This window comes from Strigops habroptila, chromosome 4 (assembly GCF_004027225.2).
Source record: "Strigops habroptila isolate Jane chromosome 4, bStrHab1.2.pri, whole genome shotgun sequence".
In the NCBI taxonomy this organism is placed as follows: Eukaryota; Metazoa; Chordata; class Aves; order Psittaciformes; family Psittacidae; genus Strigops; species Strigops habroptila.
Genome location: NC_046358.1, coordinates 44,197,001 through 44,222,064, shown reverse-complemented (window position 1 = coordinate 44,222,064; position 25,064 = coordinate 44,197,001).

Genomic DNA, 25,064 nt, shown 5'->3' with positions numbered 1-25,064 from the left:
AAAGTGGAGAAGATTTAGCTGGATTGAAATCCCCACCTTCATTCAGAATAATGTTTGCTTCAGGCTTGTGGACTCTGCTTATAAGTAACTGTACAATGTTGCTATATCCTATAGGTTCTTCAGGTAAGAACTTGAAAATATCAATGAAAGATCAAGTGATAGCTGAAAACTGTCTTCGGAATTCATCTTCTGTTCCCTGGGACTGCTAGTCACCAGTTTGCATTCCTCAATTAAATAACATTCAGCTGCTGAAACTACTAACCCTACCTCCTGTTATGATTAGTCGGAATATGACACCACTTTTTGTGGTGGTCTCACCAGTTTTCTAGAGCTGAGGGCAGGAGACAATGACTTGAAATTAGCAATGCTAGCTTTCCAGTAGCCTGATGACTCTTATGAATCCTGAAGATATTGAGAGAAGCTTTAAAATTTTCCTACCTGTCTTACAGAACACTTATGCTGCGATATGATCCCTGTTTTTCTCAAAGGATGAATGGTTGTTATCTTCAAACATCTCTTCTTCTTCATCTTAGTTTTAAACTAGAACCATCAGACAGTGTGAAAGTGCTAATATAAATTATTTTATAGACACAACACTATAAATTAAATATAGTGATGCTGATGCTGCAAGGATGGACCAAGTAGAAGTAAAATAATAATTTAAAAATATGCAGTGGTTATCCAAACTTGCGTAAATAATAGAATGAAGTAAAGTGGGAAAACGAAACTTCAGCCATGAAAGCTCCAACAGGTTTCCCTCCTCTGTAGGATATTCTTCTCTAACAGAGCAAGCTATTCTTCTGCAACCAGGCTCTGTAAGCAGCCAGTATTTTTACTTGCTGAAGCCAGCCAGGGCCCAGAAACATACTGTCTGACTGCAGGACCAAGATCCAATTTTAAAATATTAAAACATGAAGAACATTTATGTAAGTCTCAAAGGACATTTATGTAAGTCTTTCTCTGTCATGAAACAAAGGGAATGTCCTGTCCTTCATAGAAACTCTACAGTATTATTCCATCGTACCTATTTACAGGGGAGAAAAATAACAGCCTGTGCTAGGATACAATGTAAGATAGCTCCAGCCTAATTTAAGGAAAGGAAAATGGAAAAAGGAAAAAGGTGGGGAGGGCAGAGGCAGGGTAGGGAATCAAAAAAAGACAAATGCAGAAGCTGGACCAGATTTCTCTTTGGGAACGTACTTGTATTCACAGCTTCCCCTTGCATTACTCGTCTATTTCCTCTTTAGTTTATGCATGCAATGATTTTTTTTATACGAAGATATGCAGAATGACCATGCACCAAAGTTTCACAAAGTAAAGTTATTTGCTATTGACTATTCATCATCTACTATAGGTAATATTTTTGTTTATTTGTTTGTTACAAATGTTTTAGTCAATGAAATAAATGCCAATGTTTTAATGTGTTTTAATGTCTGAAATCTATTTTTGTGATTTACTTGTGAATACTTGCAGATATGGACATTTACAAAAGTCAAGTTTGGTTCAAGAACACTAAAAAAGGTGAAATATGCTTGATAATGTATCTGTAAGGAATAATTTGGCCATTTCCAGTGGTATGTCAAAGAACTCCATTAGAGGTCACACAATAGCTCTTTTATTCCGTATGTTGTGCTCTATCATAATGTGACTCAGCAAATTATACACATAGCCATTACGAATATTCATCTGGAAGCAGAAGAAAACATTCATTAAAACTCACATTGTGCTTTCAGTATTTTTCTTTGGTATGTTTCAAATAAATAAATTAATGCAGTAAAGGGAGAAATGTGGAATGAAACATTATGGTTTCATTATAGGTATTGCAATTATTACAAAACTCTTTTTTCCCTCTAACTCACCATCTATAACAAAGCTATCATTACATTTGCATGTTTTATACTGTAACTACTTGAGGGCAATATGTCAGTAAGTATCAGTTTCTAACTGACTAGAGAGAAAATCATTGTCACTGAATCTTCCATTGAATCTTTTGACAACAGTGCTAATAATGCTGTATAAAGTGTCATCTTTTATACTTTTTAAAAAACTAATCAACTCACAATTAAAGATTTGGTGAACTTACACCATCACTGGGAATAAATAAATACAGCCAAAGGACAGTGGCATTTATACTTATATTTTCCTGAATAATGTACATAAAGAAGAAGGCAAAAATAAGGTGACTGTTTATACAAATGGCTGAACTATTTGAAGGAAATTAATTTGGTTTATGTTTTCATCATTCTTGTGTGGAAAAGAGTCCATTTTTCAGATATGAAAGAATTTACAATAAAAAGAGAATAAAGGAAATTAAACAAAATTAAGGGACTTCCTATTTACACACCCCCTTCCTGCCCTCATTTGCCTGAATTATTTCTGACTTTAATCCCATATAAACATCCTGTCAGCACTTCCCCCACAGGTAGAGTGACCTCTTCCTGGATGTGCAGAATGACGTCATCTACATGTGATGTACCATTTGGCTTGAGTCCTTTTAATTTTGCAATTGTGGACAGAAACATAATCTGTCAGTTCTTATGCCAGTAGACTTCTTTTTTTTGACCTTGTACAATAGTACAAAACTTGTCTTCAAACTCCCCAATGTTTATAAACACTTCCTCAAATTTATTCACTATGATTTTTGATAACGTTCTACTCTTATTTAAAACTGCAAGCATGAGGTAGATACATTGTTCCTGGCAATCATTTTTGGATTACAAAGCAGTAAGCCTTTTTATAGGGTTGGGTGTCTGTAGCAAAACAAACACGGTGTGCTCATAAATGGGAAAGAAGTCAGCACTCTATTTTACGCTTCATGATACCAAATAACCACAGATATATTGGAATCTATTTCTACCAGGCTAGTTTTAGCCGAGCTGTTCTAGGTGGTATATCATGCAATAGTGCTAATAGGTCTCTTCTGTGAGTTTCCTTTTGTTTTGCCAAAAGAGCGCTCCTAATTCAGTTTTACATTGTTTCTCCTGAGGTAAATGATTTGAGTAAATTGGTTTCTTGGGAGACATTTCTGTATTCTGGTAATTGTGGTCACCAGAATATTTAGTGCCAGTTCAACACAAGTAATAGAGTCTAAGAATTCCCTCTCTCTCTAGAAAAGGACATATCTGGGCCTTCTGCGTTTCTTTTTCAATCATATAAAATTTATTGTCATTATAAAATAGAGACTGCCTAAGCCAATGGATACGTGCAAATACTAAGCATCTGGCTGAGCTCTGAGGATATGAAAAGCCCTCCTCTTTTTTTTTTCCACCCCTTTCTTTCTCCACCTGAACTGTTTCAAAAGTAAAAAGAAGTCCAAGTAACAGTTTTCAATATAAACAACTCAGGCTTGTTTTTTTCTTCTTTAGTCTTATCTTTATCCATGTGATATGATGTCTGGTGTACCATTACCTCCATTCACTGCTTTTCTTTTGTTGGCAGCCTTGTTAATATCTAGTATTCAGCAATCTTTAGTAAGCCGACTATACAAATACAGCAGCCTGTCTTGTTTTCTCCAGTGATGTCTCATACAGGGACGTTTAGTGTTAAAGGACTTAAGCCAAGAGTTACATTAGAAGAATGAATATGATTTGATATAAAGGGAAAGTGATAGGAAGAGATCTGTAAGAGGAAAGAGGTGGGATGGTAGCTATTAAGATTAGCTGGACTGAAGGCAGCTGCAGGGGGAACGTCCTTGTAAGGCCTAGTGAAGAACCAAAATGTGCAGATGACATATCCCAAAGGTATATAGGCAAATGAAACCCTAACTAAGAATCACATGCTAGCAAAATGTCTTTATCTCCAGTAAAATTTTGAAAGTTGATGGTGATGGATTTTTTTAATTTTAACTCATTATTTGGAGCATAAGTTTGTAGTAAGGAGTTATTCAAAATTGCATATGACATTTTAGAACACTGAAAATGCTGTAGAGACATAATTAACTGGGTTTTATTTTTGTTTATCTTATACGGAGGATACTGGTCTTGAAATGGTCCATATAAACGGCATATGGGCATAGCTTGTTTGAAAAGATCTTGTAAAAAAGATATGAAATTAAGTATATAGTCTCCTTTTATTTTTTTTTCTTTCCACCCTCATTGCCATTACATCTTGAAGCAAGAATGTAGAATTTTCATGTCAATAAAAGGACAAGACATTGTCCCCAGCTAGCAGTTACCAATCTTTGTAGTCATTAGTCTCTGAGATATCCATAATGTCCATTATCTGGAGAACTATCTAAGGACATCAGTGAATTTTTTTTTTGTGCGCAGTAGAGTTTCTAACAAAGGCTGCAGGAGTTTATACATGTGCCCTAACCTAACGCATCCCTGTGCTGAAAAATTAAAGAATTTGAGTGGTTTCAGTAAGCAGAAATCCTCCTGATCTACTTCTCTATTTAGGGAACTTTACAGTTACTATACATGGCAACAATGGTGTAGAGACCATTTAGCAGTGGGAATAATCTCTTCCTAAATGCTCTTGCTTGCTGTGGTCATACCCTAACAAAATAACAGTTTTTATACTGCCTATGACCTGACAGAATGCTACTGAAGCATTATGTACGTCAAAGTTATACCAGTTAAACATAGAATTCTATGGGTGCAATAACATGAGCCACAAATACTTTGATAAGTATACAAGCTCTTTATTTACTTTTCACAACTACTCTTGCAAGATATTCTTTTTTTCTCAGAATGTTTATGGGTGCAAGAACACCTTCACACATGTACTTTACCACACTCAACTTTTCAAGATCTTCTCTTCCTCATGAATATTTCAACCGTTCAGACAGAAGGAAAAAAATACCATGTTATTCAAGTAACCAGTAACATCAAGTGAATAACAATAGGCAGAAATAATCAAAACTGTAGTTGTAGTAGCAATTCATGACAAATTGTAAGACTTAAATTGTTTGCATAAAAAAGAAAAAAAATCTTGGAATGAAAATCACTTCAGAACCATAAAAATCCCTATTTATATAAAATTTGTGAACTGAAAAGGGGCTAAATTTAAAAAAAAATTGAGCTGCTACTTGTAATTTACATAGATGAAGTAGTTCACCAAGCTCTAATAACAATGCAAACAACTTTCAGTATCCAGAGCTTTAACAGTATTCAGAGATCAGGTATATCTTCCACATTGATATTTGTCTAGTAAAAGAAAAGATATATTCCTAAAATACACATAAAACTAGAATGAAATAATTTGTAAGCAAAGCAGCTCAAAACCCAGCAAATAGTAGTATCTCAATCTTCCTATATTCTTTTTTAGTCACTGCACCATAGCATGAGTAATTTTGAAACTGCAGCATTCCATTTATTGTACAATTATGATGTATTATTTTCCTGTTACCACAAAGTTTCCATGAAAACATGCTCCATATATGCCTAAGCAGTTTACCTTGTATGAATATTTGCATTAAATAAACGAAAATTCACCTCTTTCGAAAGATATGCAGAGACTCAAAAGTGTTCCCTGCTACTAGGAATGTGCTTGTACAGATCTAAAAATTGTAAATGAATTTGTAGATGATTGGTTCCATTTAAGTAAAATAGGCTGAGCATAGATCTTTATGAAAATGTGTTTACTTAACCAGAAACCACAAATATTTCTATTAAATATGTTTTTAAGTTTAACTCCAAATTCCTAATTTCTTGTGAATGTATGATTTTTATGGAGCTATACTTAAAATCCGTAAGTGTTCCAAGGACAGTCTATAGTCTCTTTCTCCAACAACATTTTAGGGTGCAGGAATATCTTCGGCAGTCTAGTGGACAGTTCAGACAAATCCATGGTATAACATTTAGGGTATAGTTTTATCCATTTACTTCCCCAATACTGAGCTACCTAAATCATTGATTTACATATATTGGGGAGGTTAGAGCTTACATTGTAATTATGCCTACTATTGTGAGTTGAAAAAGTCAGGCTGATTGTGTATTACTTCTATTAAATGCAAAGTACATACTATTGCACTTTATTTTTATTTAAAATTGCATTACTTTTGCGAGTGGTTAATAAAGAAAAAACAAAACAAAAAAAAACCCAAAAAACTAACAAAAATGACTGACTGTGTATGTGTAATACATATTGCCTAGGGTTTCAAAAATGGAATTAAACACCAATAGGGAAAAAAATCACATAAGGAGAAATAAAGCTTCAGAACAAATGTATTTTTGTGATACTGTCTGTAATTCATGCTAGATAATCATGAACCCAGCAGTTAATGACCTCTACTCTGATACATTAAGTCCAACCAAAGATAATGGTGTCCTGCGTAAATTAACAAACCCAGTGGTAAACTTGCTTCTAGTTCAGCGGGAGACAGTGTGCAAATTAGCAGTGGTTCTTAATAAGATCAGTGTCCTGCAATCTACAGTTCTGTAGTGTTCATAATGCTGTTTCTTTTCAGGTGAAAATTTTTTCTCTAGAGGACACATGCACAATACATTCTTCTGAAAGAGAATCATCCTCACCCAAATCAGTTCCCTCATTGAAAACTTTCCCTATTTCTTACACTTTCATGCTGTGAGTGCTGCTGTGAGTTGTTGGGAATGATTATTCATTTGTAAGCTTCTTTAATAACATTTCCTTTAGATGCTGAGGTACCCAACAGAGCAAACCAGGATTTGATTTTATAATTGTAACTATTCAGCAAAAGTAATGGTCACTCTATTGGCAATCTTTGCCTAATTTGTTCATTGCAGTTTATTGTCTTTTGAAAATTTCAAATAAACTATTATCTGTTACATAATTCAAAGGTAACATCATCATCAACTATCATCAAGGACCTAATTCTGGGAACTACAGTGCAAATTGCCCTTGTATAGTTAGAGACAAACTATCCATCCAAATCTGAAATCAGATGGCTTGACAGCTGCCCTTAAGTGCCCTGCGCTCTCTGGGAACTGGATCCAATACCTAGTTCTCCACACCAAAGATCAAAGTATGCACAAAGCTCTATTAAGGAGAAATTTAACATTTTGTGCTAAAGAACAATAATATACTGGATTTAGAAACATCATCCATGTGTATTAAAATAATTTGTTGGAGTTTCCCTTTCTGAACTATAAAATCATAATTTCTTAATTGAAAGCCATGTTCAGATTTTTTTTAAAATGCCTTCTGAAATGGGCAAGCAGGGTTATAGTGAGAAATTTGGGACTAATATTCACTAGTTTATTTCATCAATTTTTTTTCTATCACTTGTTAAAAAGAAATTATTCATGGGCAATATTCAGCTCTCTGTAAATGATCAGACCATATTTGCCAAATAAATAAGTTATGTATGTTGTCCAACAGTCGATAAATGTTTTTTCTATGAACAAAATTTTTAGAATAGTAGATGAGGTCTAATGAGGATACTTCAGCTATAATTTATGGGTTGAAAAAAGAGGGCGTTCTCTAATTTGTCTGTGTATAGTGATGCATGATTATGAAGCTGGGGGAAGGGGGATGTTCCAGCAAATACTTGATAGAGACATGAGAATGTGGTATATTCTTCATACACTTCTAATGCGAGTTTTGTAAGAAAAAGTTTAATACACAGCTCTTGTCTGAACAAACCTCTCACTGTAAAATGTTTACCTTTAATGACACATACTATTATTTCATGATTATTTTAAAATACACTTAAAGAGTTTTACATGTTAACCAGCTACTAAGAATGCCTTAATAGACAACTAATTTTTGTTAGAGGTGTCTCGACAATTTGAATTTTATATGCATGCATTATGTTTTCTTAAAATGGGGAAATTATGCATCTGAAGGAATCTGTCTAGAATAATGGGGTTCTATAGAGGTTACTTTAATCACGTTCACCAGTAGTTATAGCTGTTTTACATCTTATTTGCAACAAAAGGGAACTCTAATTATCTTCAAAAAGAGCATAAAATGGTGTGCTTTGCTGCTGATGTAATGTTGATTCGTGAATGCTGCTGATAGGAACTGACAACTAAATACATGTCACACTTTTAAGAAATCAGTGATGGTGACAGGATAACCCTCTTTTGTGACCTGGGGACCAGGAGATGGGGTATATATTTGTTTGCTAAGTAGAAATAATTTACAGTTTTCTCTTTAAAATAAAAATAAAAATGCTGTTATAGATGGGTTATCGATTATTTTCAACAATGCACCACTTCCGTTATGACTTAGATGCTGCCTCCTGTAAATTAGATCTAGTGTTTACAACTCCTGATGAAATAGACTTTTTTGCAAATTAGTCACATTTTTTTATAAATTATTGACTTTTTATTTTTTCTCTATGTATTCATATAAAATATCTATAATAGACATATAATCACTGCACTTGTAATAAGGGACAACAAAGAATTTTAACATCTTGCAGCAAGGTTTCAAATGTTTGTGTATCAAGTTCACATTTGTAACTGCAGATGAGAAACATGCAGTCCACCAAAAAGTGCAAAACTTACCAACTTTTGCCAACACCCCTGCCACCCATGCATAGGAAACAATTTGCTTATACTCCATTTCAAATAAGGAATTAATCAGTGGAGGTCTAAAAACATTAAACATTACCAATGTTTGCTATATGGCACCAGTGAAGATTCATAGCGGAAAGTTATTACTTTGCATCCCATGCCGGAATGCTTTGCATTTAACCTAAGTATTGAGATACCTACCCTACATGAAAGTTTAACTTGTAGCCTTTGTTTATTTAAACTAAGAACAGTAATTAAAATGCTTATACAGGCTGATTTCAAACATATTTTGACTCACAATTTCCATCCTCATTCATGAGTTTTCACACTTTAGTAGGTCTAACTCTGACTGTAAAGTGTTAAAATAGTCTGTATTTATTATATATACCTCTTCTATATTACTTATTGAGTAATAAATATTTGTACAATATTTTTTCATAAATTTGTAAGCTCTGCATGGCAATTGTATTTACATGTATGACTGTGTGTTAGTATGCAATCAATCATTTGTGTATGGTTAAATACAGCCAAAGATTTTCCTTGGGAAAAAAAAAAAAAGGAAAGAAAAAAATATCATCTACTTTTAGTTTTATTCTACCCAGACGGTCTATGGCAGAGAGGTGATTCAATTCAAAAAAGTATTTTATCAGATGTCTTTGTGATAGTGGTCTCTCTTTCTGTGCACTTTCTCTATCCTTTTGTTATAATAATTTATTCACATAACTAATGTGAAATCAGCAATAGGAGTACTATCATTTTGCCAGTGCTTTCATTTATAGATGTTGTCCAATAATTTATTTTATATTAATATAATCAATCTCAGGTATATACTAGATTTGACCTAAAAGCTCCTACAAATAGCTTAAGCAATCCACTGATATTAGAGCACAAGCGGATATATGTCTGACTAGAGACTGGTTTGGAGAGAAGAGGAATGGTCTAAAAAGCTTTTCTATCTAGGTTCCTAGAGATTTTTAAGTAACGTTTTTGTTAGATGTAGTTTATTTACTCCAATGTGTTTTATTTACTTTGCATTTGGGCAATACTCTTGTACACAGTCTTCAAATGAACAAGAATGGTTCTCTCCTGCTAAACACCTGGGGAATGTTCTTTTTATTTTATGTTCTCTTTTTTTCTACTGGCTACCCAGGCATATTTTGTTGTAATTGTCAATACATTGCTCAGGTTGAGATAAAATGCAGTTTTATGAGTCACTGAATTGTATCTTTATGTTTTAAAAGCAACAAATCAGGTACAAAAAATGCAAAGTTGGTTAGCTTTTTATTCCTTAATTTCCATGAAAAAAAAATTGTCTATTTTTGTCACCGCTACTTAGAAATTCTGCAAATGTGGGACAGAAGCAGTTATTTTTGAATATTTAAGAAGATGAAAAATCTTAGTTTGTCGTATGTATAAAGCACAAATCCAGAGCGGTATTTTTCACCTCCACTTTTCCATTAGAAATAAGAAGCATATTTCACGTATAAATGAGACTATGTAGGATGATTTCATATGTATTACCATTTGAAGGTAAGCTACTTCTTCATGAAATTCAATATCCTAAATAAAAGTTTTTTACTGCTTTAATTTGTTGCCTGGGTGGCATAAATATAAGTTTCTGAAAGAAAGGTTGTCTGTCTAACAAAAAAGGGGCCCGAAATCAACTATGAGATGACAGGATTCATCTACTGATGTCTTTTTTGTCATTTTGCAGTAATTTTTAAAGGACTTCTCTGAGACCTATGGTGATCCCATAGTATGGATGGCTTCAGGTGTAGATTTCTTTTTGTACCATTTTTCTCATGATCTGAGTAGAACTTCCAGACTGGTCAGAGCATCCAGTCAGCCTTGTAGAACACCTGCTAGGATGATCTTCGTCTTAACATACTTCTCAGAAGGCTTGTTTGACTTGAATGAAAGTTCCTGGATTTTTAATGGCTCAACCTAGCCCATTTTTGAGTCAGAACAATTTTACAAAGAAAATAATAAATATGCAGAAGTATAAACATATAGAAACATTAAAAAAAAAAAATCTTTGTATTTTTCTCAGAAACTAAAGATTACATTAATAACATCTCCAGAAGATCCTCTAGGTCTTGATATTCCTGCTCAGAAAACAGGAAAATGGTATTTTGATGTTGTCAGGCTTTGTTTCAAATAAATAAAATAATAGTATTGGGGAATTTTGACCTGTGTTTCTTTTTTCAAATTGCCTTTGTCTGGATTGTGTCCTGGTAGGGAGAAACATGGAAAATGAGTGATGTGATTTTAAGCAGTTGGCACTACATGATCTCTCATTTCCTCTACTCTGTTGAGCTTTTCAGCAAATAATTCCATTTCCTCAGCTCCCTCAGTGCTGCACAAATCTGGTCCCCTCCTCTATCAGCCTGGTCCCACTTCTGCCCAGCACTCAGCCAGCCAGACAACCAGTTCTTGTCTTAAGCTCTTCCCTCAGTTCATATTCTTTCATATTTTCCCTCAATCTCCTGTTCTCAACCTTCTGTCATTTCTTGCCAGCACACCAGCCCTAGTTTGCTCTTTGTAAACTCCTTTTTTTGCTTTTATTTTATCAACTTTTATGGACTATGCATAAGCACCACATACTGATCCCTTTTTTTCTCTTTTCCAGCAAGAAGACATAGCAAGAAGCAAATGACTTGTCCCACTGCATGTGGAAAGTGGTGAAAGAAGAGACCAAGCCTTATCATAACATGCTTTTTCAGCTCTCTTCTGAAAAGCATGACTTTGCTAAGAGGAGAAGAGAGAGCCCTCCCACAGCAGGTTTCACTGGCTCCTTTCCTCAGGAAGCAGACGAGCTTGGGAGGCAGGCAGTATGAAAGGCTTTCCTTGTGACAGAGCCAGAATTTTTCAGAGGCCTGGAGGTTCCCATGTCACCACGTAATCTCAGCCAAAAACCCATTACTCATCACTAATTCATAGGATCTGGCATTATTATGTGTTACTCATTAGCTTTGTTACAACTGCGGGTGGGAGCTCAAAGCAGACATGTTGCTCTCCAGGCCTGGTGTACACAAGCTGGCCCCTTGTGCAAGAAGTATTATTTTTAAATGTCAACTGTGAATTGAGTGATGACTCAAGGGACCAACAAATCAAAGCTCGGAACAGAGATACTCATCTGTCTAATAAACATGGAGTTAGATGGTAATGTGTCTCATTTAAATACCAAGAATCCCCTGAACTTAGCAGCAAATCTGATACCAGCTGTTCGCTTACCCTACCTCATATCTAAATATCACAAGTGATATCCTTAAACCTAGACCTTCCACAGGTAGCAGGGCCTAGTGTGGGAAGCTGCAACAAACTCAGACTTCAGTCAAGAGAGGTCTTGGCACCTGAAGAGCAACAGAAAGGAATAGAATATTGTTCACTGACAAGTTCTTTCTTTTCTTATTACTTAAGAATCCAGGGCCCAACATATGTGACTATAGGGCCTGATCAAAGCTCATTAGTTTCCATAGGAGTCTTGGCATTGACTTTGATAGGCTGTGAATCAAGCCCATCCCAAGTAGAATATATGGGTCTGTTGCACAGCCTATTTCTATTCACATTTCGCCTTTTTTTTTTTATTTGTTTCATACATTATTCACAGTTTGTGATGGCAGAAAGACAGTTTATATCCTAGACACAAAGAAAACAAAGAAAGAAATACAGCATATGTGTTGTCATTATTATGAAAACTAAGGCATATTGGGCACAATGCACTTCATTTTCATTATATTACAGGATTCTAATAAGCATCATTGATAGCTAAGTCACTTGTCCTTAGCACAAGTAAAGAAGAAAGAAATTAAAACTTTCCAGATTGTTTTTGAAAATCTTGTATTCTGTCTAGGCATTTTAGGCACAAATTTCATTTCACTTCAATATCACAAGTTCCTTTGATGACAAAGTCACATATCTTTAGTCCCAAACACAAAAGTAAATAAGACATTTAGATAGTTTTCTTTGAAGGCAGTTTTATATTGGAAAATGTGAGTGCATAAATCAGGCACATTGAATTTTCTGGTTCAGTCCAGCTCTGGGTTTAGCAAGGGCAATTATCTAATACTTGATAAAACACAACCATGTCTATCTGAAGGTTTACAGAAACATATGAAAACTTAAAATAGATACGGATTAGGATGGAAAGGCAGGACTGAACCACCTCTCATGACCAGAACTCTGGGGCCAGCCCTATGCACTGTGTACAGTTGTAGCCAAGCTCCCATGTTTGCGTAACCTAAGTTATAACTGGGGATCTCAGAAGACCTGGGGAATGTTGAGGTTTCATATGGTTTTTCAACCATATTTTTGTTTATCTGAACTTCAATTTAATGCTATCTGTTACATAATATCTATCAAGGTTTTTTACTCAAACCTCCCAAATATTTCCCTCACACACTGCCTGTATTTGCTCTCCACTTAGATCTGGGGGTTTTTGTACAGATTACAAATTAATGTCTGATTGACAGGAGGAAAGAGTGATTATGAAATCCACAGTAGCAATATTTTAAAGAAATAAATAAAAACAGCCAGGAAAAGTCAACAGGATCTCTAGGTCAATAGTATAATGTCTCTTGAAAGCTATGGGCAGAATATTTTCCCATCGAGATGTGGCAACGGTATTTCTAACAGCACTCAGTGACTAGGAAAGAGAACACTAAATGAAAATAGCCTTTTGTGGTGATTTTTCGTTTGGCAGGAAGAAAATGAATGAGTATGATTTTTCTTGTGAGTCAGTGATGAATGTTTTCCATGTATGCCACTGCTAAGTTTCCTGTAGGTCATATCAGACACAAGTGGGAGGAGAGGATAGTTGTCTGGGAGAAGATCACAGCATTACAAAAAATATTCTCAATTCCATTTCGTGGTTTCAGTGAACCAAGAGAATTCTATTTAAAATTTAAAGATACTTTCTCAGATTTTTACACTGAACTGCAATTCACCCCCCACCAGAGCGATAAGGTCATATTTGTATGCATTTTATTTTGCAGAAAAATGCTCATTCATCAGCTCTGTCTCTGAGTTCTATTAATTTGTATGCGTATGCTCTTTAATAGATTAAAAAAATAATTCTTATGAAAATGATTAGACGGAGCGCTCCTATATACATAGCTTTCCACTGAGTAATACGTTTGTAGAGATCTGGTACTGCCATAACCATTTAAACAGTTTAGATCGCTGGCCTTGTGGCTGTGTTATTTAGTGGTTAAAGTTCTTCAAAAGCTTAGGATTTGCTAAGTTGTCACCTCATGGTGAGTGAATAGTGTGTACTGCCAAACAGTTTATACCCACTTTATTTCACAACAACTGGGCATACACAGCCTTGCAGGGGAACAGCCGGGGTAGATAAGCTGATAAGTCTTGCTAAAGGAAGTAGTGGTGGTGGAAATGTCTCATACCATTGCCAGACCCCATCCTGCTCTTGAACATCACCTCATACCAGGTCCATCCAGGTGTTCTCCTCCTTTGCCCAGATCTCCTTCTTCCCACTTCCTTCTGTCACTCCCTCCCTCCTGTTTGGGCACACAGGAGTTTGCACAGAGAAGGACTAGTGAGAATGGAAGGAAAGTAGGCACAGACTGATGCTTGAAGCTTGTGGTCTTTCCATCTCCACCTCGTTTCCAACAGCTCTCCATCATCTTCTTGAATAGGTCTTCTTCCAAGACCTATTATCCATTCTCTCCTCACTTTACTTTCCCCCAAAATACCTTTGCTGATTCTTGGTCCTTATTCCTAAGTATCTGGGAATGTCTCTTTTGCTACAGCAATCTTAAATTTCTGATTCCAAGAAAGAGATTCTTCTAGATAAGATTTTGTGTCTTTAATAAAGATATTTTAAGAGTAACTCGATGCTGACTACCAATACAAAAAAACCCTTTTAATATTGCTGACTTAGGGACTATTATTACAGATAAGATGTATTTTGATCTACTCAGCAACGTGAAAATATTATATGTGTAGCAAATAAATATTTAGCCCAACTAAAATCAGCAAAGAGAAGAAAATTCAACAACTCAGAAACCTAGGAACAAATCTTTAAAGTATATAGGCATTTATTTTATAGTCTGAAATCAATATGCAAGCAAGAATTTGCACTTCAAAAATCTGTACAGATAGGGTTGAGACTAATTTTTTGTTCAACAGCTTTCATTAGTTAATAGTATGAAGGAAGTTTTAAATATTGTCATGTTCAGAACAGTTTTCTTCGTTTTATTTTCTTTTAATGACAGAGAATCCTGAAACTCATATTCTAGTTTACATGTTCAAAAGGGAAAAGGAATCAGTTCTCTAATTTAAAAACAGAGCCTAAAAAATAAAAATGAAATTTTAAAAATTGTACTATATTAGGAGCCTGAAAGAAAACATCGGTTTAAAAGCTATATAATGAGGTGGCTGAATTTATCTATAAGGCAAATATAAGCCTGAAATTTAAAAATGCTACTTATTTAAAACAGTGTCTGTATGCCTCAGTCATAAACTGGGGCATTGGGATTAGCATGAAACACTAAGCAAACACAGAAGTTGCTTTGTATACCAAAGACAAGAGGGAATTTCTTTGTTACCGACATCTTCAAAGTGCATAGGCAGAAGCAAGTTTGTAAAAAAGGTATAATAGTGTATTAGCCCAAATAGGACATCCAGAGAATGTAAACCTTTTCAGTCATCCAAGTCTTTCTTCAGGTCATACACTTCAAAGTACCAAAGATATTTCATGATTATGTCAAAGCCAGTTTTGCAAATATTTAGAATCAAAGTAAATGAGGTCAGTATTTTGTGGAAAAGACCAGACAATTATCCTATAATTAAGGCCTGCATAATAATGCATTACACCATGGAATATAATTCACATTCAGTGTGCAGCTGTACAACTGGTATTTCCTAACACCAGAATAATAGACTCTGTAATCTCAGTAATTGTAGCACTGACTTGAAAATCTTGAAGATACAGCAGATTTAAAAGGCATTCTCCCTAGGAAGGGTTATTGGTTTGTTTTTTCTTTGATAAGCACAATGACAGCATGTTGGTCCACTTCATTCAAAACTCTGGTGAGCAAGTTGATGTTGTGCCTTGCATTGTTAAAATTTTGTAACAGTTTTGCAAGACTTACATACATGGATAAAACTAATAGAGCCACACCTTTTTATCACATACTCTTCTTGTTTCTCCTGGCCTGCAACTACTTACTTTATTGCGTCTACTCTACATTCTGCCCCAAGGAGGGAATATGGTCATACTCTGCATTAGATATGTCTTTAGAGCAGAAATGCATATGCCCATTAAAAAAAAGAGTAAACTGGCCCTCTCTGAACTGTAGAATCAGATTGCAGATGATTGATTTATCAATCAAAACCAAGTATTTACATACCTTCAGCTGTATCTTGCATGCAGGGGAATCTTCCTGATTCAGTTGCTACAGTGTCTCGGCATCAGCAAATAGCAGTATAGATGGCAGTGCTTAAATCCATTTGTTTGATGAAAGCAGAAGTTGATAGTTAAATTCATCTTTAAAAAGCTTCAAAAGGCAGTAAATTATCTAAAATATCAGGCAAGAAATCAGCTGATTTACATACATATAAGACAGTCTTTTAGAAAAGTTTTGACAGGAATGAAATGTTAGAACATGGCTTTAACAAGACCCTGTTCCACATGACCAGAAAAATCAAAAGGTTTCATGTGTCCCAAAAGATGTAGCTGATTAGTGAAATAGCCAGGTTAAAACACCAAGTATTCTGAGTGCTTGAAATTTCAGTGATGTCTCCTCAACATTTCTTCCACTGAAAAAAAGAATTAAGGAAATTAAATAACATAACATTATCCTATGATTCATAAATAGAGGTAATGTCCTTGACTCAACTTGTGAGCTGTACATCGAAGGCACTTAGCCACTTCACTGTTTCTCAATATACAGTATTGCCAACTGGAAAGGTGAGCAAATCCACTATTGCTCATGAGGTTTTAGAAGGTTGCAAACAGTGGAAAACTCAAAATTTTATTCAAGGGAATAATCAACTGTTTATGCCATTAAACACGAATTGCTACTTCATTAATTGTTAGCTCGCTACTATGTCCAAGAATGGTGACAGAAGAATCTTACACGCACATATCTTCATGCAACTTACACCTTCGTTAGAGTGTTATCATTAAAATAACACTTATTGTCAGACAGTAGGGCTTTTTTCCAAGTTTTGTCCATGCTAGCATACTCATCATGCCTCTTCTTGTTTTTGTAACTCAGCAATGCGCAGTGAGTTCTAAATACCAACTCCTTGTTTGAGGCCTGTATTGTTGGCTCCTTCCGTTACAGTGCTCTGAGCAAAATCAACATTTTTCTTATTCATTCTACTCCTTTGCCTTTTAGGGGAAAAGCAAACACTGAAGATGATTTGCAGTTTTGGTAGCACATCAAACCACAAAATAGATCAACACGGCTCTGCAAACAAAAGCTGTCTTGCATGAATTTTAAGTATACAGCTTGAGGAAAGCAACCACACTTCTGTGTTTGTAAAGTTTATAGGTAATCAACTGCATTGCCTTAGAAACTGAGCAGTGTTTTGCGCTAAAGGTACAAGACTATGCATTTGCTAAATAAACATTTGTTGCATTTGGTAAAAGGCACGTATTTTTCAGTTCAAATAGTGGCATGTAAAAAAGTAGTTGCTTTTAAATCTTCTGGCATTTTAAGACAAAATTGTAACAGAAAACACCTGAATGCTTTGTGTAATTGTTCTCTATTATCATAAACAGAATATTCATTTGGAATTGCATTGCATATCATTTCTCTAAGCATACTGGGGCTTTTTAGTGAAGATTTTCTTAAGGTGTATAGAACAACTAGCAAACTTGCAGTGGAAAATAAGAATAAGATCTGGGTTTCTTTCCCTTCTTGTAAGAGCTCTACCATGTCAACAGAAGCAATGGCGCTGTAAACTCACCTGGGGACTATTAAAATATACTCAGGAATTTGTCAGTTGTGACGTCCTATTGATATTCTGTTTATTCCTTATTATTGGCCCTTGCAAATGTGCTTTCACACAACTGACAGTTTTTAAAAAGACATAAAATGCTTACATACCTTTGCCTTCAAGCAGCTTTGGAGGCTTGCTAACTTTCATGCCTTTATCCTCAAACAACTCAGTTTCTGGGCAAGGGCCTCTTCAGCTATCTGTGCTAAACTATGATTTTATAATCAGCCTGATTTAACAATGTGATAGCTTCCAATGTGAATCAATAAAAAAAAATTAATTACCACAATGTTTTGAGACACTCCAAAAGGCAAATCTAGGTAGCTAACAAACTACTATCCCAGGTTTTCTAGAAATCTCAGAAATCACAGAATTGCAATGGTTGAGGTCAGAAGGGACCTCTGGAGGTGGTCTGGTTCAACCCCTTCCTGCTCAAGCATGGTCACCTGGAGCAGGTTTCGCAGGACAATGTCCAGACATCTTTCAAATATCTGCAAGGATGGAGACTAGTCAGCCCACCATCTGCACTAGTGCTTAGTCACCTTCAAAGTAAAAAAATGTTTTTCCTTTAAGAAAAATAGGAGCGATTAACAAGTGGTGATGAGGAGAAGCGGAAGCTAGGAGTGATAATTCTCAGGTTCTCTGTGATTCCTTCTTTACAGTTTCCACAGTCAGACACTGTGAAGTCTAGATTTCATTTTTATGGCAATAGAAATATGTGTAGTTCTAGAGCAATGAAAAAGCCTTAATAAAAATTAATAATGGAATAACAGCAAACCCAGTGCCTGAAGTCACAAGCACCTGATGAATGACTCAATGACAACATGCACAAATACTCTTCATTCTTGCTCTAAATGTGGGAGGTGACATAGCTATCAAACCTTACCACAGTAACTCTACTGCTGCTTCTTAACGAAAGGGGCTTTACCCGACACATGACACTGAAAAAGTGATTACAGAGAGGACACAAATGTAGTAGCAATGATAGTAAAAGATGTCATCATTGAAATATTTGACCTGCAAGGTAGCTCATCCTAACCAAGAAAACATTGAATGTGCTGAGGAATGGTAAGGCTGGTTGCGATTGCTAGAGAAGTTTCCAGTGGTTTCTTATGTCAAGGCAATGTTTTTTATTCTCACTTTCAGAAATCTTTTCCTGTATGTTCATCTAATACATCACATCCAACACGTTTTCATTCCTACAGAAACATTCAGGTTGGTTTTCCAATACTTCTAGAGGAAAAGTAAACAACCAAACAGCATTTCTTTTGCCTAGTCCTGCCTGCAGTGGCAATGGCCACCCTTTTGTGAGTTTTGTTTTGTTTCCCAGTCTGAGCCAACAATTGCTACTGATCATACCAAAAGGACAGCAGACTAGACTGGCTTTTACTTTTGTCCTCTTGTCATCTACCATGGCTGACAGCTTAATTTGGGTTTGCCACAAGTAAAAAGAGCAAAATATTGGCAAGTGTCCTGAGATGACTCCACCATCTTCACAGCTTCATAAATTTGTCAGTCCAGTTTCAGTTTTTTATTTGTGGAGCTTCAATGAAGATCAACAGCAGAATGTACATGTCAGCCTTTTCCAGGTGTGGAGGTGTCTTCTCATGGTAAGCAGCTTTTAAGTTTATTACATTTGAGGTAATAATATCATTACTATGGTAATGACATAATATGTGTCACTTTTGGGAATGAGAAATTACACATAATTTCTATTTGCTTCAGTCCTGTTTCTATAGTAACAAGACTAGTAATTCTCATTAATGACTAGGTCGTTATCATTGTTATTTTTGGTAATTCCAGGTTATTAATGTCCTTCGTTTTTCTGCATCTTTTTGATGACAATCTGAGTGGTTGTTAAATGAAAAAATAGGTCCAGTATACGAAAACTATCTTTCACAAAAGTCCTTTGAAGTATCCTTTGAGTATCCTTTGAAGTATCCTTTGAGTATCCTTTGAAGCTAGTTTTAAAATTAATGCAGAATTAAGTTGTGAGAATAAAATCATTAAAATGTTTAGACTACAGGCAAAATTCAGACTGGCTGGTAAACACAATTATTAACACAAACTACACAACCTTGATGAAAGTGCTGACATTATCATTTAACATTTCAGTTTGCCAAGTTCATCTTTCCACTAGAAAAGACAATTCACCCCAAGAGTAACATTGCTATAAGAGCAGCAAAGCAGTTCCAGGCAGAGTAGTTATCATGAGCTCATTTACCATTGGGATTCAAGGTTAAAGGTTATACCTAGATGCTACAAGGTCACTATTATCTCATGTTGGTGGCTATATATTATGCTACATTTTATTATCCTTAAGGGCAACAGGCTGAATGCCTATGTGCTAAAGAATTACAAATATAGTCTTCTAATTATATTTCATATCAAGATTGCAATTACAATGTTTCTTTTCTAAAAAGTTGTACAGATGCAATGAAGTAATTCCCAAACAATTTAATCCACCTTATTGTCTTAATGGAACTTTATGGTATGTTTGGCTCCTTTTCCCTATAAACACTTAAGCAAGTCCATACTTTTAATCACTGGCTGTTCAATTGAGTAGTCCCATGCTAGAGTATCTGCAGAACCAGAGATAGTTTATCTTGTTTGTTTTAACTCACTCTTCTTAAGAAGGTCTTAAAAATAGAATTTCTTGAAAATTCTTTGATGTTACGGTTTATAATGTCTTTTATAAAGTGCTGTTAAAGTGCATAGTGACATTTTGCAATCATTTAGGAAATATTAGCAAAGCATTTATAATCTCTTTCAGTTTAGAATGCTACCATTATCTTCCCAGCCAACATTAACCAGTAGAACTCAGCAATCTACTTTTGCAGTTGGTAGTTAATTTATTATGAGTTTTGGATTTAAAATTCTGGGTTACAGCTGGACTTTGGAAGACAAACAGATGACTTGGAAGAAAATGGAAGAACAAGCGGAAGTATTATTATTTCCTTATTTCCTTATTATTTCCAGTCTTAAGAAGTTCACCTGGACTAGATCTATGACCAAGATACACAAAGTGTTAGACTGTATTTTACATCTGCGAAGATAAAAATTAGTTAGTTGTCTTGCAATCAGGCAGGCAAAACCCACTGTGTGGACTATGAGAATTTTTTTCATGGTCTTTCTCTAACTGAATGGACAACTGTATAGCATATCCTACCTTCTTCAGGGTGTTTCTGTAACTGGACTATGTAATATATCACTTCTGCTCATACTCTTTACTAGCACAGCTGCAACTTACATGTTTATAAAAACTTTTGATAATATCTGTCAGGTCTGATACATATATTTACATACACAAATTTAAAAAATCGTCTCTCAATACCTCCTACATAAAGAAATCCACTTAATTGATTCCATACATTACAAATCAACTCAGCTTATTTTTACTGCAGGCTACTGTACTGAATTTATGGAGCTGAAAAGGATAATTTATTTGAATTAATCATTTCCTATACTAAATATTATTCATGTTAAACATCTTTTCTTCTTACATTAAAGTATATGTTTTAATATTTAAAATTGCTATTTAAAATAATGCTTGAAACTCCTGAGAATTGATTCTTGGGCTTTCTGTCCCTCTTTTGGGCAATGGGGACAGTCAACTCACCCTAGCAGTCAACTCACCCTAGAAAGAGGAGTCATTGGAGACAGAAAAATTATGGCAGAATGCACAATGCTAGTTGCCAAATGACACTGTGGGTCAACAGCTATTTAGCATGTATTAAAGCAGTGCATAGGCTGCAGCAGTCTATGCCAAGCCCCAGTGAATAACTCTTGCTTGGATGAAGATGCCTGGCTCATTTGCAGCTCTTTTCAACTTTCGGTGCTTATTGCTTCCCATTACATCTAAGAATGTAGTAAGTATTCAGGTTCTTTAAGGTAAAAAAATGATCAGCCTCAAGGAATCATTTAAGAGATGGATCAGTGAAAACTGAAATTAAATCAAATATCAGCATTAGTTTTATCAGCTATATTTCTTTTTACAATCAAAAAAAGATAAAAAAAGGCTAATGAAAAAATCGATTTGCTTGGAAACATCTAACATTTTAGCAGAAAATTCCTTCAGATACATTTTTGCTTGTAGAACATAAGAAATTTAAAATCACATTTTGGCAAATTTTAAGCATCTGACACTGAGGAATACGATGGGAATATTCAGTACTAGCAGCTTCCATTCAACGTAGCCTAAAAAATGAACATTAGTGGCACTTATACGTTTTCCAGCAAGACAGATTATAACTAGGTTTTGTCAAAATTGAGATTTTTGTAGGTTTTGCAGCAAGATGAAAGTTCTGATAAAAACTAGACACCGCATCTGATCTCAAAAAAGGCCACTGATTACAGGGGATTAAGGAAAATTCACTTGCCCTGGTGATCTCAAAGGTCTTTTCCAACCCAGGTGATTCTATGATTCTATGCCTTGTACTTGTTTGGGATTTTCAGGAGACAGATGACTTGGTGAAAGAGGTAACTCAAAGTGACTTTTTCATTTCCCTAAATAGTTGACTAGTGCAAATTTAACAGTTTAGCTGTATAACCCTCATATAAACAGGGTTGGAACCCATTTCTGATGTTTTGGACTCTGGACAAGTTCTGTATGATTCATGCAACCTCAAGTTTGCCCACATTTACTGACATGGTCATGGAAGGTGTTCCTGTAGTATGCAATCCACTCAACTACCATTACATTCAGCTCTACCTGCCTCTGTAGTACAGCCAATTACTCCATCCTTAGAACATTTAATGGTCGTGCATAACCAGATATTCATGTTTCTGTCCTGCCAGATTTTGAAATTGAGCCCTTTCTGATGGGAACAATATAATCAGCAGACTTTCTGCTGTACCAAATGTATTTTGTGCCAAAGCTGATTAATCTTAAACTAGTAGTTCTTCTGCAGGAGAAGAAATTCTTCCTCTAAAAGTAACAGTTTGTCCAAAGATGGAACCAATTTAGAAATTCTTGAAAGGTTTTATTTAATTGAAAAATTACTTTTTCACCACCTTTAGCTCTGCTTTTTATCCTGTCTGTATTAGTATATAAAATTGAAAATCTTCTGAATTCAGAAAAACAACTCAAATAGTGGGAAGAACAAATTTATTTCATTTTTATTTTCTTTCTACAGGTTTTTCTTAAATTACAATCAATTACCATTACTTTTTGTGGTAAAACCTCAGAAACTTCAATAGTTGCCCTAACAGCAAAAGTAATATGAAAGTAACATCATATCATTCTAATTAATAATATATACTCCGTATAATTTTCTGGATTTTTCAGTTGCGTCCTCTGTTCTTTTGTTTTGTTTGTTTTGGTATTTTGGGGGGGTTGGTTTTTGGTTTTTTTGGTAGGGTTTTTTGGTTGGGTGGGGTTTTTTTGTTTGGGTTTTTTTGTTGGTTTTTTTTTTTTTTTTTTTTGTTTCAATTAATTTTCCAGTTTAAAATAAAAGGTGGAAAACCTTTTTGTCAAAAAATTTTCCATGGTAATCTGTCCCCCTTTACTTTACCAAAGACTGTCTTAACACTTTAAGCATCTTCCCAGATTCCCTTCAAATGTTGTAGTATTTTAAATACATCCATATATATGCATTAGTAATTCAGCTAATAGGAATAGACAAATGCTACATGAGCTACACCTTGCCCTTCCAATAATCTCCATGGGTTTTGGATTATATTCTCTTCACATGATTTAAGTAGCTACATCTTGCCCTTCCAATAATCTCCATGGGTTTTGGATTATATTCTCTTCACATAATTTAAGTAGCAGTATTACAGCTTTGCAGTGCTGCTAACTTTAACCTTTGTATTACTGATGTTAAAAGATGCTTCATTTTGAATCTAGCCTTTTGTGGTGGGTTTCAAATATTTTAGTGATGACATCCAGGTACATTTTAAGAGTACTGTTAGTCTGAGTACTGTTAGTTTTAACAGTATTGTTAGTTTTAACAGTATTGTTAGTTTGGTTGCTATGTCTGATATCTATGAAATCATATTGGTAAAAAGATATATTTATGATTTTTTTTTGTGCTTGCTAAAAAAAGGTGCTACTGCAGGAGGTATTATGTTCCTTCAAGATGAACATACCACTTGCTAATTTTTGGCACAACACATAACCTCCTAGTATTATGTCACTTGTCAAGCCTTGAGGTCTTCCATGGCCAGAACTGACATAATAAGTCAAACATTTACAAAACCTCATTTTCCAAGTGCTTTCAGAAGGAATGATGTAGTACCATTGATGTAGTAACTAACAGCAGATAACTGAAATAGCCGACAAAGATAGGTTTTCCAAAATGTAGCAACTGTTGGAATTCTGTCATGGTATGTAAATATTTTTAATGGACTTTAGGTAATTTTTTGTATAAATTATTAAAATTTCTACTGATTTTAGTCTCATAAAGTGATAGCACTAATATTGCTGATAAGTGCTGTCCTCTGTTACTTTTTTTCCTCAGTAAACTAGTTATTAGATTTCCACTTCTCTAAGAAATAAAATACTGAATATTAGGGGTTTTTTCATGTGTAGTCACATTATATTAGCTACTGACATTACATTCTAATGCTTTCCTAACTGTATTCATCTCTATTTTTTTCAGTACTATACCTGATATGCTTATCTATCTTTCATACTGCACTGTGAAGTCCTGCCCATGCTTAAAGATAAGTACTATAGTTAGAAATCAAGGATGAATTTCTGAATGTTATTTCTGATGTTGTGGTCTCCTACTATATGGGGTTTTGTCAGTAAAATGATTTTAATAAATTTCTCCATCTTTTAAATGATGGTTGCTATTCTATGAAGTATTTTAATATGTATGATCAACGTGTAAAAATAGTAGATAGTGTGAGGTAATGTATTTTTTAATCACATTAATTCTTTTGGTAGTAAATGATCAATATTTAATAGCTTTATTTTTAAAAGAGAACAATTTACTTGAAAGCTCAAACTGAGAACTATTTAATTTCATAGCAAAAGCTGTTCTTGGGGAACACAGGCTGTCCAAGTAGGTTTTGTAAAAGGCAACCTCGAGTCCCTGAGTACTCTTCTTTTTCTGTAATGTTTCCTTTGTAAAACATAAAGCATTTAAAACTATGAATGTCCTGAATATTTTGTTTACTTTCCAAGTGACTTTTCATGAATTGTACTTCATCGCCAACTGGTCTTTGTCACTAAACATACAACAAGCTGGTTTGCTTCCCATATTCTGAAATATCACATTACATTGTGTTCAGTAAATAGATTCTGTTCATGCATTAAATGAGTTATTTCTTTTTGTCTACTTGACCATATTTTAAAATCACAGAATGATAGAAAATAAGGCTGAAGGGACTCAAGAAGTCATCTAGTTCACCCACTGCCTTAAACAAATATACCTGTATTATTCTTGAGAGTTGTTTGTCAAACCCACTCTTAAAAACTATCAGAGACAAAAATTCTTGAAAGTTCCCCAAGCAATCTTCTCCAGATCTTCACTATTTCTACTACTGGAAAGTTTCTTTGAAGCCTATGAGGCTTTTTTTTTTTTTTTTTTTAATGAATTTAAGCCTTTTACTTCTTACCCTTTCTACAAAAGCCATTGTGAACAGATAGTTCTTCTGTTCCTGCAGCTGCCTTCTAGGTTTTCTTCCTGGTTGAAGAAAGCCCGTTCC